Here is a 15,706-nt window from a genome sequence, read left to right as displayed (position 1 = left end):
TATTTTGCATTCTGCTTCATTTATTACACCAGAAACAAACTAGGCCACTTTTATGGCTGAGATCTGCTGACCATATGTAGCTGTATGTCTCAGATTCGGGAACAATGACCAACCGTACATGTCAAACAAATATGACCAGGCTCCTGGGTTTAAATCCTGGCGAGGACACTTCGTAAGCCTCTCTCTCTCTCTCTCTCTCTGTGTGTCTCTTTCACAAAAGCTTTCTAAATAAGATGTATAAATAGGCCGATGACACAACTGCACCCTTCACAAAGACACCGAGGAGGGAGAAAGGAGAGGAGAAGAGGACTCTGGCTTTAGTCAGAGCCCCTTTATTCTTCTGCTTTTCAGAAGCACAGGTTAAAAAGCAGCAATTTTTTTCTTTTCATGCCTCCCTCCCTCTCATCCCTCTCTCTCTTCCCCTCTCCCCTTGCGTTCGCTGAAACAGGTCGTCCATTGTGGCAGCGAGCGAAAGGCTACTGTGGCATTTATCAGAGAGGAGGAGGAGGAGGCGGGCTGGGTGGAGGGATTGGGAGAGAAGACAAAACACACTCCCAATAAAGAGATAGAACAAGAGAAAGGGAAGAAAAGATGTGTATGAAGGCCACTTTTTTCCTCCTTTTCCTTTACAAAGCCCCATCCCCACCCCCAATCCCACTCCCTCCCAACCCTCTGCTCCTTCAGGCGAGCTCAGACAAAGGAGGCCTGACTCTCACAATGTGCTCCCTCCTTTAGCCGGCATACTCTATATTCTCACTCCATTTACTGCTGCTTCTTGAGAGCACACACATGTGCATTACATGTGTGTGCGCATGTTTTCAAAAGTTTGTAATGGTCTTAGTTGTGGTGGGCTGCAGAGAGAGAGCGAGAGAGAGAAAGAGAAGGTTTATATTTGCTGAGGGTCTTATTGAACAAGGGGCCAAGGCTCTAAGACGTTACTATGGAAACCCCTTTGAGCAGCGGGAGCACAACAGGTGATTCTGCTGAGGGCCTGTTCGTCTCACTGAAAAGCTGCAGGAGGTCGCTGCTGCATGTCTGACGAGTACAGCTGCTGATGCGGCAGACACCTCAGTGCCGTAAGACTTAACCAGCTCCAATATGGTGGAGATCATGTCTGAAGTTGCCAGCTGACCCGGTAATGACAGCATCCTGGCCTCGCTCACAGGCACCACTACACAGCAGATACAGGTGGACAGCATGTGAACACAGGAAAACATGGAAGGAGCAGTGGCGAGGAGAAAAACAAGACCTCCTCCTCTTATGTTAGGCCTTATACAGATCTGCTCCGTAAGGAGGATGAAGTACTAGAGTACTAGAAAGTAAAAGTAAAGGTAAAACATTTACAGTACACTCACTGTCCACCTTCTAGTACCGAGCAGGACCCCCTGTTTACTCCAGAACTGATTTGATTCTTGGTGAGATAGATTGAGCAAGGTTTAAGTTTTTCTTCATATTGTCATGACAGCATCACACAGCTGCTGCAGGTTTGTCGGCTGCATCCATGATGAGAATCTCCCGTTCCACCACATCCCAAAGCTGCTCTGCTGGACTGAGATCTGGTGGCTGTGGAGGCCGTTGGAGTCCAGTGAACTCATCGTCATGTTCTAGAAAGCAGGTGGAGATGATCTGAGCTTTGTGGCTGCTGATGACGAAAGTGGTTTTTTTCTTTTTTTAAGAGGGTTTTTGGGATTTTTTTTCACACAAACATTAACAGCGAAGTGTTGACTTGTCACCAAGCAAGCTGGAAAAAGGAGATTAGTGTATTATGGGTATTTTGTGTTTGTCCTTTTTAATGAAGTTATGATATTTTCAAAGTGCAACCAAATAGTTTTAAATAGTTTAACAAAACCTAAATGTTACAAAATCAAACCAAGCAGCAGTCAAAACCAGAAATGAACCTTCAAGCTACATTAAGTACACAGAGGACTAGTTTGGGACATGAAACTTATAAGACAGTGAGTCTCGTATGCAGTTAGTCTCCGGTTTCTCTTACTTAAAGGAGCTGCGAGGTTCGCTTCTCTGCTTCTCTGCTTCTCTGCCTGGCGAAGAATTTCTGCTTACAACTAACGGAATCATGTTTGATGCTCACATACAGAGGGGATGTTACGGATTTCCAGATGAGATGCAGACACTGACTGAATCATGTGACACTGATAGAAGGCAGCAGATTCTGCTGCATCAGCATCAGGCTGCCAGGACCTGGATGGAAGTGATGAGGCTTGGGGAAGCAGCCCAGAGGAGATGGGAAGTTTGTGCTGTATGTCTTGTTTTCTTTATGCAATTCATTGTTCATGTTGTCCATCTTCTGCTCTGACATCTCTGTTTGTCAAAATGAAAATGTACTTTGTCAAACAGCACATTTTATAACTTAGAAACCCACAAGCAGATCCTGGAGGTTCTGTCTGGTGTCCTGTCTGATTCCCCAGCAGTAACTGGCCAACTCTACTTCTGTTATACTCTCATATGTGACTGTAAACTTTTACTGTACAGGAAAACACTGCTGAATCTCCACCAGTTCGTCTCACCCCACAAATTAAGTTTCTCTAATATTTATAATTGTTTTTATGTCTATCTTTATAACACTTCGACTCTAGTCAGTCATATGTGTACACCCTGTTCTTTTATTGTTAAACTCATCCTAGTTTGACCACTCTTCCTTACACTACGTAACTACCAAGATGTATTTTTATAAGGAGGTGAAACAATCCTCTAATACTGAATCTAAAAGCCACGACCTACTACATGTTTCTACACTTGAAGTCACTCAGTTTATAACCCTGCAAGCTGCACTTTAATTGTATTTGTAACCCAGTTTTATTTATTTATTCTCCCAATATAAATTAAAGTGGCTCCAAAGTTATAGTTTAATTCAGTTTTCTAACTTTAATAGAGAGTTCAGCATAGGTTACAGTCAGCAATGACCTTTGTTTTTGTAAGTGATGGACAGATAAAGAACTTCAATACTGCGTACAGAAATTTCTTAAGGTGGTTTCTGGTGGTTAAGGTGTGCTACATTCCAGTGAATGATAACTGACTGGACATGAGAAATATTTTAAAGAAAGAGATCTCCTCACTCCTGCTCAAAATGATGTCTGGACGAGGTGTAAGTACACGTCAAGGTTAGAGAACTAATGTGCCGTTAAACAGCAACGAGGACATGAGGTCAAATGTGGAGAAAGATCCTCTAAGATCTTTTAGAGAAAAGCACACAAGAATCACATGTCAACTTAAAAGAGAAACACCTGCAAAAACACATATGAAAACCTAAACATGCCACGAATCATAATTAAGACTTTATCATTCCAAGAAGTAGAGGAGAGCTGGCGTGTTTTATATGTTGCAAACAAGAAATCGACTCATACAAACCGGCAAATAAAGGCCTGCTGTCGCTTTAGATTCCACTGATTTTCACAGGAAATGCAAATCCTGCCAGTAGGACGCTGTGCAGAACACAAACGGTCTCTCATCACTTGCATGTAACACTATGCACACATGCAAACACAGGAAACAAACAGGCATATAGTTTTATGTTAAGAGAAAAAACCTTTGCTCAGTTTTAGTATAACAAAACAGTGTTGTATGAGCTTTTGGGAAAGTCATGTAAATGACCCAGGAAACTGCATCCAGACCTCAGGCATCAATAGAGTGTTTGTGAATTCGCTCAATCCTCAGCGAAATAAACAAATCGGCTGGAAAAGGGATGGCAACAGGCTAATTATTCCTTTATCTTCAGCTGTGTTGAACAAAAAACATCTGTCTGTTCACACGCCATTGATGGAAATGCAAATGTGTTGGTTAATGCCACAAAAGTAGTAAAAGGTGCTGAAACATGTCAAAGACCTTTTTGTCCAAGTGTCCAAAAGCTTATTCATGATATCATTTAAAGAGTTTTTAACTCAATGTTCCTCTTTTATCATAATCGAAGCAACACTAAGCTCATCAGATGCTTATTTTTTTCCTGAAAAGGCTGTGAAAAGAAAACACACATAAACCTGCTCAATCATGTCCTGCCAGCCGAACAATACAAGGCCGTTATGTGAGGAGAATTACGGGAACAAAGAGACAAAAGAAACCTGCAGTCACGGTGCTTGAATCTCACCGCATACTTCCCAACAAAAACTTCTCCCTGCCTTCAGTAAAACACACCTTCGTCCTGTAGGAGCTTGCATTTTGACATGGCGTGCTAAAAGAAAACACACACGCATTCAGCTCTGTCGTGCAGGTAAGAAAAGTTCACAAAGCAGTTTAAATTTTTTTTAGGGATTAGAAAGTGTTTAAAAGTAGCATGAGAAACGCAGTGTGGCATTCACGAATGCTTCCGCTCTTTCTCCTTTCAAACTGATTTACAGCTGCAGAGAAATGGCTCGCAGTGGCTGAGAGCGCAGGCTTCACCCCGCCGTTATTTGCACATCATTGTGTGGTTATGACAGCGTTCACGGTCGAGTGGCTGCACACTGAGGGCACAGCTGGAAGAACGTAAATGAATGGCATGTGCACTTCACAATGAGCAAACTCCTGTTTATCCTGAAGATGTCATAGACCAGAAAACGAAACAAACACCTGAAATTCCTTCTATATATTCAACCTTGTGAGCTGAGAGAAAAATGCATCTCACTCAGGGTTAAACTCAGTTGTTTTTGTGACTGCAAAGCAGAATCTTACCTTCAAGGTGTGTAGATGCTGACAGGGTTGTGTGTGCATGCACGGCTGCTGGTGTCTCAGCCTGAAAGTGGCCCATCACTGGTGCAAGACTTGCATTTTATCAACCGCCCAGCATGAGCCACCCTGTGACCTTTCTATGTGTGCGTTTCCTCTCGAGTCTGCACACTTTTCTTTTTCTTTTTTTTGTCCTCCCCTGTAAGGCATCAGGTGGAAAGTGTCATTAAGAATTCCCTTAATGACTGAGGAGAGGTGTTAAGACGTTAAGGCGAGAAATCTTCACACTTTTCTGTTTCCGCCACAAAGATGCGAACTGGAACGGCTTCTGATACTTTTACGACTCTGCTTATAATTACTGCTTTTCACACTGTTTGCCTCAAATAGTGTGAAAAGAATTAATACAAAGTGCGCCTTGACACTGGCAAGGTGACCAAGAACTCAGCTGAGTCACTCTTTGAAAAGCAGCGTTTTCTCTGTACTCAGAGTAAGTGTATTAGAATTGGTCTTTATGGCTGTGATGCACAGAACCATTAAATGCTGCATGTTCAAGATTCATAATGGTTTAACATGAGCAGAAGAAGCTGTTAGATAATGCCAGAAAGGACACTGAGGTGTAGAAACTAACAGCAAGATCACATTCTTATCAGTGAAGAATTAACCTGACTAATCTCATTTTATTCACTTTGCAGCACAGAACCGAAGCACCTTCACAAACACTGAAGCCTCAATAGAAAAATGAATATAAAAGATTTAAGTCTTTATTTTAACATTTTAACAACACTGAAAATTGATTTTATTTTTATGATTTAAATTTTATCGGAAAATTAACTCATTGAGATTGAGATCCTGACCAAGACATCAGAACAACTACAACATAAAACGTGCATAAAACACTATCAAAGCTTAAAAATAAAGTACCAAGGTACCTACAACATGCTAGACAAAGTAGCTACACTCTGAATTACCAGGAGACCATGAATTTACAGGCAATCACAGTGGTAGTTGGTAAAGACACTACGTAACTTTTAAACCTTAAAGATGTTCTACAGAACTTAGGTCGATTGTCTCAGTGGTGCGCCCCCTACCGACGGCTAACCCAGCATCCATCTTCATCCCACCTGTACTGTGAGATCTCTCCAGACACCAAAAGTCAGTCTTAACTTGACTCTTGTCTAATCTTTTGCTTTCCCTCTTTCTCTTCCACTCTTCCACCAATGAAGAGTTTCTTTACTGTGTTCAAAACGACCAGTGTGTTTCTGTTTGCTAGCGTGTGACACGGAGCATAAAGTGAAACTCGGCTGCAGCATCACATGGCATCCCATAAAGAAAAAAAAAAGTAGTGAAGTGGTTTTTCAGTTTCGGGATGCTGCTGGGTAGCGCCGGCTCCACAAACGCACATATAATGCAGTGTGCTATCAAACGAGTCCAGGACACAGTTTTAAAGTCGGAAAGTTATGCAGTGCGTCTTTAAAACTCCACATTTCTGACTTGTTTGATGGCACAGTGACGTTTATTATGTTTATTAGTGACGTTTATTATTATGTGCATTTCTGGAGCCGTCACTGCCCAGCAGCATCTTTAAGCTGAGAAAATACACAATACAACTTTTTAATTCGGGACACTGCGTGATGTTGCTGCCAAGTTTTGCTTTCACAAGGCAAAACTTTGTGATATAAACACACACAAAGGTAAAAAAAAAGAAAGAACAAGGGCTAAGATGAGAGACAATATATGACTCAGTTTTACTGGCTGAAAAGAGCTCATAGTACAAGTAGGACGCAAGATGGTCGTCACTGGGAGGGCACATCACTGAGAAAATTTGCAAAGTTCTGTAATCTGTCTTTAAATAACCCCTGGACCACTTTCACAGATAGTCCGGTTCGTTTGGAGCAGCGTGGACACTCTTTTGAACCAAAGAAGCGAACGCTGCTTGGCTTGAAAACTGGGATCTCGGTTCACTTGCAGTGTGAAAGCAAACGGAGCTTCCAGAAGAAACACAGAAGAAAGGAAGTAGATCAACATGGTGGATATCTGGCTGCCTCTCCTGCTGCTCAAACTGGGCACATCCTGGTGAAAACCAGATCCGGCTTGAACACCAAAGTAAAACCAGAAACCAGACCGAATAAATTTATTGTTGCTTCATTGTCCACTTGTGGTGAACGAGCTGTTTTCAGTCAATGAGCCAGATTTTCTTCTTCTTTCTCAGTCAGCAATCATTTCTAAGAATAACGCCCCCTAGTGAGCAGTTGTTGTAACTGCATGACGTTGTACGCTTGAGTAAAGTTCAATGTGAAAGGTAAACAAACCAAGGAAGGTGTGACATTTTTCTGAAGTCCCTGCTCAATCAAACTGACACTGGACTAGTCTGGTGTGAATACAACCTCAGATTTCATTAAGATCAAGTGGTAAAACCAGTTCCTTCAGTTCAAGGTCATTTTGCAGGTTGTTCTAGGGAGATACTTTGGGTTTAAAACATCGGACAATGTGTGGACATTAATAACAATATCTCTAAATGGTCAAGGCCTTGGGGGACCCCCTGTGCTCTTTGGGGGATCCCAGGTTGGGAACCACTGCTTTAGAGCATCAAGAATGTCTGAAATTAAGATCAGCACCCTTCACATCCTCAGGTAAAACTGGAAAAGATGGAATACATGTGAGTCAGATATCAAGTGTAGATGTGTATGTTAAAGATATTGATAGTGGTGTCAAGACAACCAACGGCATCATCATCCATACAGCCAAAGACACGAGTCTGCAGAGTTCTGTGGAGAAAGGCTGATTTAGCCGCTAACCCACCGAATGTGGCTTAAAATTCAGGTTGGTGGGTATAAATAAAAACTTCCAGCCACTTTGGCGGGTGATTAATTAGTGAAGCAGATAAGAAGAGTCAAATCTTCAGCCGCTGCTGCTCTGCAGGCAGGGGGCGGGACCTAGTTTGACTGACATTCTATACAGCCAATCACATGCTAAGAAGACTTGGATCGTCAACACCACTGAATGAGGCACGATCCATCCAGCTGACTTCAGCATACATGGAGTCGTTCAATAGCTGTCAGAATAATTGCAAAGAAATTTAAATAAACTAAGGACAAAAACAGAAATGTGGTGGTTGGACGATGTAAATAACTACACTGGTTAGTAACTGGTTAATAAGTTACTTTGTTCCAGGTTGGAAAAGGCAGTGATGAGAAAATGGTTTTGTGGTTCATCATTTTAATAAAATGTCAAAAAAAAACTATTTAAAGAAGCACGAATGACTAAATTGTGGCTACTGGAAATTCTGACGGGCCGGTAACTTAAAAACTTTACCAGCCACGTTGGCTGCTAAAGTTCATTTAGAGCCCTGCTGGTAAATACTGTCAGACTGGTATAATTCAGGAAAAAACCACGATAAATCATTTCGTCATACCCCCAGCACGAGATAAGCTGGATTTATACTCAGGCGACGTCTGCGTAAGGTCGGTTACGCCGTCACTGCCGTATGCAGAGGCTAGGCACACACCTCTTCCAGACCTGACTTATACCTCTGATACGCAGACGGTTACAGGATGTACTCCCATGTGATTGGTCAGTTTGGGATTATGTATTTCCAGATTTCTGGATCTTCTCGCTGAATTTGTGTGGTAACCACCATTTATAAAAACAAAAACCAGTGGAACAAGTTGATTAGAGGCTGATCGAAAGTATTTCTTCGTTTTCTTTCACAACCTCATGACGACACTGCACCATGTTGTTGTTTAAAACGAGAAATACATAGCCGAGCTGGACCATCAAAAAACTCCGACCCGGTGAGTTTACTGGCCGATACCACCCCTGCTGCCAACTTCAGGTTAGGAGGAGAAACTACAAGACAACACCAAAACGAAGCGCACCCCCTACGCTTGAGTGTTAGAGCAAACTCACCAGCGTCACCTAAACGACCGCACGCAGACGCCAGTATAAATCCATCTTTGAGTAAACAGGAAGTAGATCTAAAGTAACAACAATTCAAAAAATTTTGAAAAATAAAACAAAATGAAATGTTAAAGCACCAATCGCACAGCTATTTGTCTACCAGGTGATGGTCCATCAGCAATTTGCATGTCCTCGTTTTATGTTTTTATTCATTTATTTCCATAAAAATCCACAAAAAACACTTTATCCACCATATTTATGGAGATTCTGACAGTTTTCAAGCCTTACATTCATCATCGGGTATTCAGAACCGAAGTTACACTACTGCTGGTGCTTCTTAAAATATACGAGTTTGGGCTGTTCTCTGCAAGGAGACTTTGATTCGGCGATGCGTGTGCTTCTTCACAGGAGTGGACAGAAGCCAGTAAAAAGCACTTCATCCTTCTTATTTATCAAGATTCTGATAGCTATCTCATTTAATTTGATTTGTTATTTACTTTGTATGTAAGTACAATGTTGAACTAATCTGTAGTTTATTTAGTTTTCAGTAAGTGGCTCAGCAAGGTAGAGTGGTCGTCTTGTAACCCGAGGGTTGCCGGTTCGATCCTCGGCCAAGTCGTGTTCATGTCGAGGTGTCCTTGGGCAAGACACCGAACCCCTAGTTGCTCCTGATGGGTCGTGGTCGAGCGCCTTGCATGGCAGCTTCCGCCATCAGTGTGTGAATGTGTGTGTGAATGGGTGAATGTGCTGTATACTGTAAAGCGCTTTGGGTATCCTGGTACAGAAAAGCGCTATATAAATACGGACCATTTACCATTTACCATTTTACAAATGCTTTAAAACTGGAGTATTAAAAAAAACTGAGATCTGAAAAAAGGAAGAGATATAAAAAAAAATACCTTTTTTTTTTGACATATCGCCCAGCACTACTGCAAACACAACACATTTAAACAATGTGGAGACATTTACGATGAAATTTACGATACAATGAAAGGATTTGGCCCAAGGACTGATCCCTGAGGTACACCACAAAATATATTGTTTAACTCTTGACTTCATATTATTAATTAGAATCTATCTGGGGAAAAAAAAAAGAAAAACAAAGCCATACCCAGAACTGCAGATCAACTAATTCAATTTCTTTCACACATAATAATAGTAACCCAGAATTATTATTATTATTATTATTATTATTAAAACAACGAACAGACTGAGATTATTTACCTGAAACAAATATGTATTTTTGATGTAAAGTTCTGATTCTGAACAGACACAACTGTAAGACGCCGTCATCGGAGACGCGACATGGATTAAAAAGAGTCAACTGACAGCATGTTTATGGCTCAGTCAACCAGCTGAGTGCTTTGACATTCACAGCTCTCCTGATTCTTCCAAAGAAGACAATAAAGCCTGAGGGTCTTCTTTTAAAGAGATCACACGGCTTCCCTGAACTCCAGCATTGTTCTGTGTGATTGGCTCGGCCTCACACTGCGCTAAAGGCCAAGCTGAGGAACAAACACACACACACAAAAACGCACGCAGAGACACACACCATTATTCTCCATTGTGGTGTTTCTCTTTGGACTCCCAGCTCAATAGGATTCAGAGAACAATGTCCAGAGGATACAGGAGGTCAGGAGGAGAGAAGGGAGAAAAACCTTTGTCTGTTCTGCTGCCCTTATGGAGACGTTCTGTGTATAGGAAATGCTCCACACACACACACACACACACACATGCAGTTTCACTTCCACTTGCACACATGCAGGTTAATCATCCTGGGTTGTATCAAATTTAAAAGTCTAATAAAAATATTAAACAAAAAAAATGTAAAAAAAAAAAATTCTGTTACGTGTGCTTCTTTATTTTCTATATTTAGATGCCGTGCAGTACGGAAGCCCAGAGTGATCATTTGATTATTTTTAACATTATTTCGAAATAATAAGTCAACTATCTTGTGCTGTTTGTTGAGGTAACTGAATAATTCATGTTATTATCTCTAGAAGACTATTTTGTTTTCTCAAGAGAAAACCACGTTCATGACTCCTAAATGATCAGAGCTGTGTCTCCAACATCTGCCCAGCAGCAGTGATGCAGAGAAGATGTCTCCTTGCTTCCTGTGGCTGTTTCACTCTCACTAGATGTCTGAACCTCATCTTCGTAGATGTGTTCATGGATGTCTGATGACCAGTGGACTTTACAGCTGTGTCACTAAAAACCTCATTAATGCTGAAAGTTCTATGAAATAAAGACAAACCACATCTAACTGAAACAGGCTGCTGTTATCAACATTTTTCCTTCTTCAGCTTCATGTGACCGTGACATGGATCTGACAGACTGATAAAATTAGGTTATTATTGCTACTGAGCCCAAAAACAATACTTATGCAGTCCAGGCCTCTTCCTCCATGTCTGGTCCTGCTGCAGCGGCACACCTGACGTAATCAGGAGAGAGCAGCTTTAAAATGAAGAGACGATTTTTGTCTGGAACTTAAGAAAGAAGAAAAAGAACCAGCATTTCTCTTTGTCTGTCAAAACTCATGCAAACGGGCAGAAAATTGTCATTTTTGGATGGGAAAACTGCTCCCAAAACACAATGACAAACATGGTTTGTTTTGTTTTGGGTTTTTTTTTTTAGTTTTTTTTTTTACTTAATGCAGTGTTATACTGGTGGAAGTTTTGAGGTAAGACGGCAAAAGGTAAGATATGTTTTCTAACTTTTACAAACGTAAAGAATAAATCGGGTCTTCTTCTGCCTCTGGTTCGGTGAATCTTGGTCATAGCGAGATTAAACTTCTGTGAGATGTGAGCTTTCAGTAGAGGAGCCGTTTGTTCGTGTTCATGGGGAAACATCATCTGTGTTTACATGTTGATAGAAATGGTTTTGCTGAGCTGGTAGATTCTGGACTTTCTGTGGATACCACACATGCTTAGAGTTACATCTACAGACCTGACACTACACCCGGAAATGAGATGCTAACCCCTTAACTTCCGGCAGCGGAGGCTGCAGGTGCAGAGGTGAAGCTAAACAGTCAAGCTAAGAATGAAAGTTTAGAGAATTTATAGGCCAGAAATCTGGATGATGAAGCACTGAAGGTGCATGGATGGAAGTTATTTTGCATATTGTGAATATTTCTCTCTCCTCACCATCTAGAAGCTGTGCAGGGGTCTGCAGCCTTTACAATCCAAAGAGCCATTTTTCCCTCAGCCAGCTAAATAAAACTCGTTTAGAGACGCAGATGTTACCAGACCTTTTGAAGAAAGACAACTTATCATTTTGATAAATATCTACTTTGAGAAATTTGTTGTCATTTTTGAAGAGACACATTTTTATTTCTATTTTTAGGTTAAAAAGAAAAACATTAAAGTTTTGTAGTAGACTGACTTTCTTCTATAGGATGTAGATATCTGTGAAAAATTATATAAAAAAAAAGAAACATGTTCATATTTTCCAACCTAATGACAAGTAAAATAGATAAAAATATATATTACTGTTACTTTCAGTGTCATTATGTTCTGGAAATTTAATGCAATCTGTCTGCAATTCTGTGAAAAAAACTATTATATCTATATTTAAAAACATTAGTTAGTTCTTTAGCATTTTTAGCCATGTATTTAAAGCCATTGTGGAAACTGCAGGTTGCAAATCCCTGATTTAGTACTTATAAACCAAAAGTTACTGCACTTTCTTCATATATCAGTAGACCTTCTTTAAAACAAAATACATATGGGCTAAAGCAGCAGAAGACCACACCGGGTGCAAAACACAGGTGGTAAGAAAAATGGTGATGACTTATCATAAGAATTTTCACTAACTATGAATAAATGTGATATTAGAAAAGTAACTGAAATGGTTGTTCTTTAAAAAAATCACTTTGACAGTGGAAATAATCAGGCTGGTTGGAGATGTTAGAAAGACAACAGGAAGTCCAATCAGCACTGGTTCCAACCAAGATCTGCAGAACAGCATCTCTGAACACACAACACGTCCAACCTTGAAGCAGATGGGCTACAACAGCAGAAGACACACCGGGTGCCTCCTGCCAGCTAAGAACAGGAAACTGAGGCTACAATTCACACACACTCACCAACACTGGACAATAGAAGATGGAGAAACGTTGCTGGTCTGATGAGTCTCCATTTCAGCTCCACATTCAGATGTTAGGCTCAGAATCTGATGGAAACATCATGAAAACATGGATCCATCCTGATTTTAATCAACGCTTCAGGCTGCTGCTGGTGTAATGGTGGGGGAAAAATTTTTTTGGCCCATTAGTACTAACGTGTCCTGGTTTAACCAGCACAGCCTACCTGAGTATTGTTGCTGACCATGTCCATCCCTTTATGACCACAGTGGAGCATCTTCTGATGCTACTTCCAGCAGGATAATGCACCATGTCACAAAGCTCAGATCATCTCCACCTGCTTTCTAGAACATGACAATGAGTTCACTGGACTCCAACGGCCTCCACAGCCACCAGATCTCAGTCCAGTAGAGCAGCTTTGGGATGTGGTGGAACAGGAGATTCTCATCATGGATGCAGCCGACAAACCTGCAGCAACTGTGTGATGCTGTCATGTTGATATGGAGAAAACCTCTGAGGAAGGTTTCCACCACCTGCTTTCACTTATCACACCAAGAGTTAAGGCAGTTCTGGAGTAAACAGGGGGTCCAGCCCGGTAGAAGGTGGACAGTGAGTGTATATGTGACAACTGCCAACAGTCCTTTAATAGAGACTTAGCAGACACCTGCTGGCTCATGAGAAACTACAATCTACTACAGCTGTAACGTAACTGACAGAGACAGAGGAGTCACCTTTCCCTCAACATGAACCTGTTCACCTGGGAAGACAAAGCTCCAAGAGACAGAGTGGGAGACGGCTGAATGGGGGAGGGGGTGGGGGTGGAGGTGAAGGGTGAAATGCCAAACCACTCCTTGAGATTATCCTGTGTGTGTGTAGAGTGAGAGGAGAAGCATATGGTGCACAGTGTTGACAGAAAGACTCTTCATGCTGGCACTGCTGTGTCCTCATGTCCACTGAAGGGAGACTGAAGAGGGTGGATGGGAGTGGTAGAAAAGAGGAGGAAAAGAATAGAGGATAGAGTGCAGATAGAACAGTACGGAGGAAAGAAAGGAGGCTGAAGGAGAGAAAGGTCAGGGACTCCCCGCTGATGGACGGCTTTGTATGCAGCCAGCCACTGTAAAGATAAGCACACACACACTCCTTCCACACAGATCCTGCAAGCTTTTACACACTTCTACAGAGCTCACTCTGGATCAGTAAACCGCCTCATTTAGAGCCTTTTCATTGGGGATCCCTGACACCTCCGACCAACAGGGATGCTATACTTTCTATACATCAACCATTTTTCCAGTCAGCCCTGGAAAGCAAATGACACTTGTTCAGCTCAAAGTTGTAGAACGTATAATTATTCAGTACCAAATTTTACTTTATCACAAAAAGTAGGATGGAAATGTTTACATGTGAATATATAAGGTGCTGGAATCTGAATTTAGGAAAAAGAGCTGACATTATTATCCTCATCATCATCACCACCCTGCACATCCCAGACCAGCAGATCATAACGTAGCAGAGCAGAGAGAAAGTTTCCCGACTTTCACACCTGACGGTAAAACAGTTTCTTTCAAAGCAGGTGACAAGAGAACCTGAACAGATCCGTAACAGATTCATGTCAAAGCTGCATGCGGGCAGCGCGTGTGAAGTGGGTTGCACTCACCAGTCAGTGCGCGCTGCGCTCTCCACCAGAGAGCGAAAAAAAAACCCCAAACAAACTTCCGTCCTCCTCCTCTTCCTCTCCCGCTTTAATTGCTCACCGCATGCAAAACACGGTGGTTTGGGAACGAGCTTGTTCGGAGTATGTGTGTGTGTGTGTGTCTGCTCCCGGTCCTTCAGAGTGGAGACAGCCGCTGCTTGGTGGGTGGTGTTGGAGGACAGACAGGCGGAACGCCGCTGCGGTGCGTAAATGTTTTGGAAACGGAGCGGTCTCACTCAGTCCCGGTGACTTTCCATCTACTGCTCTGGGCTCCAGCAATCCCCGTCCGCAGCGCCCTGCTTCTCACCTCCCACTTAAAGGGAGAGGGACTGATTTCCAGGTGGCAGCGGAGGACACGCGAACACGCACACAGACACGCGCAAAAAGCCAACTAAACCAGTATCAACCCAAATGTGTCCTCTCCCAAAAACTGCTTTCAATATTACAGATGGATATATTTTCCGTTTCTTTGCTCAGTCGACCTCAGTCCCAATCAAAACATCCAAATATGTCGATATTTAATTTATTTTAACCCTTTAAACGCCAGTTTGATCACATGTCAGTTACTGTGGGGAAAAAGTTTTTTTTTATTGATTTATAATTAAAATGAGTCATTTTGATGCATTGTTAGATATTTTTAACAGTGTCAGATTTATAATTTACTAACCTTTTAGATCACTGGACACTACAAATTCATATTTGTTCCATTTTTTTATTTCCCAAGTCTTTCAGTCAACTTCATTCCTCAAAAAGTGAAATTATCCAAATTATTTCAATGTCTTAAATGCTAATTTAATTATGTCACCAGTACAAAATAACAATAACAATAATAATTCCATGAAAATACGTGTTTCGGAGCTGGGAGATTTTTTCAGTGTTATATAAAATATTTTACTAAAAATTAGTAACATAATTGATTTTGATCAAATTTCCCTAACATGTATTATATGGAAAAGAACTTGTGTTTTATATACATACATGGGTTCTCTGGCTTCCTCCCACCGTCCAAAGACATGCACGTTAGGTTAAGTGGTCCCTCTAAGTCCTCCCTATGAGTGGGAGTGGCTGTTGGCCTGTCAGTGTTGGCCTGCCATGGACCAGCAGGTGTACCTGCCTCTCACCTGCTAAATGCTGGGCTAGCCTCCAGCTTTCCCGTGGCCCGTAATAGATGAAGCGGTATACATAATGGATATACACACACACACACACACGCATATATATATATATGCGTGTGTGTGTGTGTGTGTGTGTGTGTGTGAACATTTCAAAGCTTCTTACATCCTACTCAGCAACAGGGCCGGTTCTAGGAATGCATACATGAGGGGGCAGGCATAAATTTGAAGGGGGCATTATGAGTACATACTTCAGCATTTTCTTGTTGT

General features: G+C 41.7%; 1 protein-coding gene across 1 annotated transcript in view; it reads right to left on the bottom strand.

Moving 5' to 3' along the window:
* The window catches only part of LOC121636422 (transcription factor SOX-13-like), a 50,093-nt gene extending 35,499 nt beyond the window's left edge, over positions 1-14,594 (bottom strand). Inside the window, exon 1 of the mRNA XM_041979926.1 lies at positions 14,289-14,594. The gene's annotated coding sequence lies outside the window, so the exon portion shown is untranslated. The remainder of the gene's footprint in view (positions 1-14,288) is intronic.
* Positions 14,595-15,706: the final 1,112 nt, after the last annotated feature.

This window comes from Melanotaenia boesemani, chromosome 3 (assembly GCF_017639745.1).
Source record: "Melanotaenia boesemani isolate fMelBoe1 chromosome 3, fMelBoe1.pri, whole genome shotgun sequence".
In the NCBI taxonomy this organism is placed as follows: Eukaryota; Metazoa; Chordata; class Actinopteri; order Atheriniformes; family Melanotaeniidae; genus Melanotaenia; species Melanotaenia boesemani.
The sequence above is the reverse complement of the archived record's forward strand: the minus strand, read 5'-3'. Positions and strand labels throughout refer to the sequence as shown.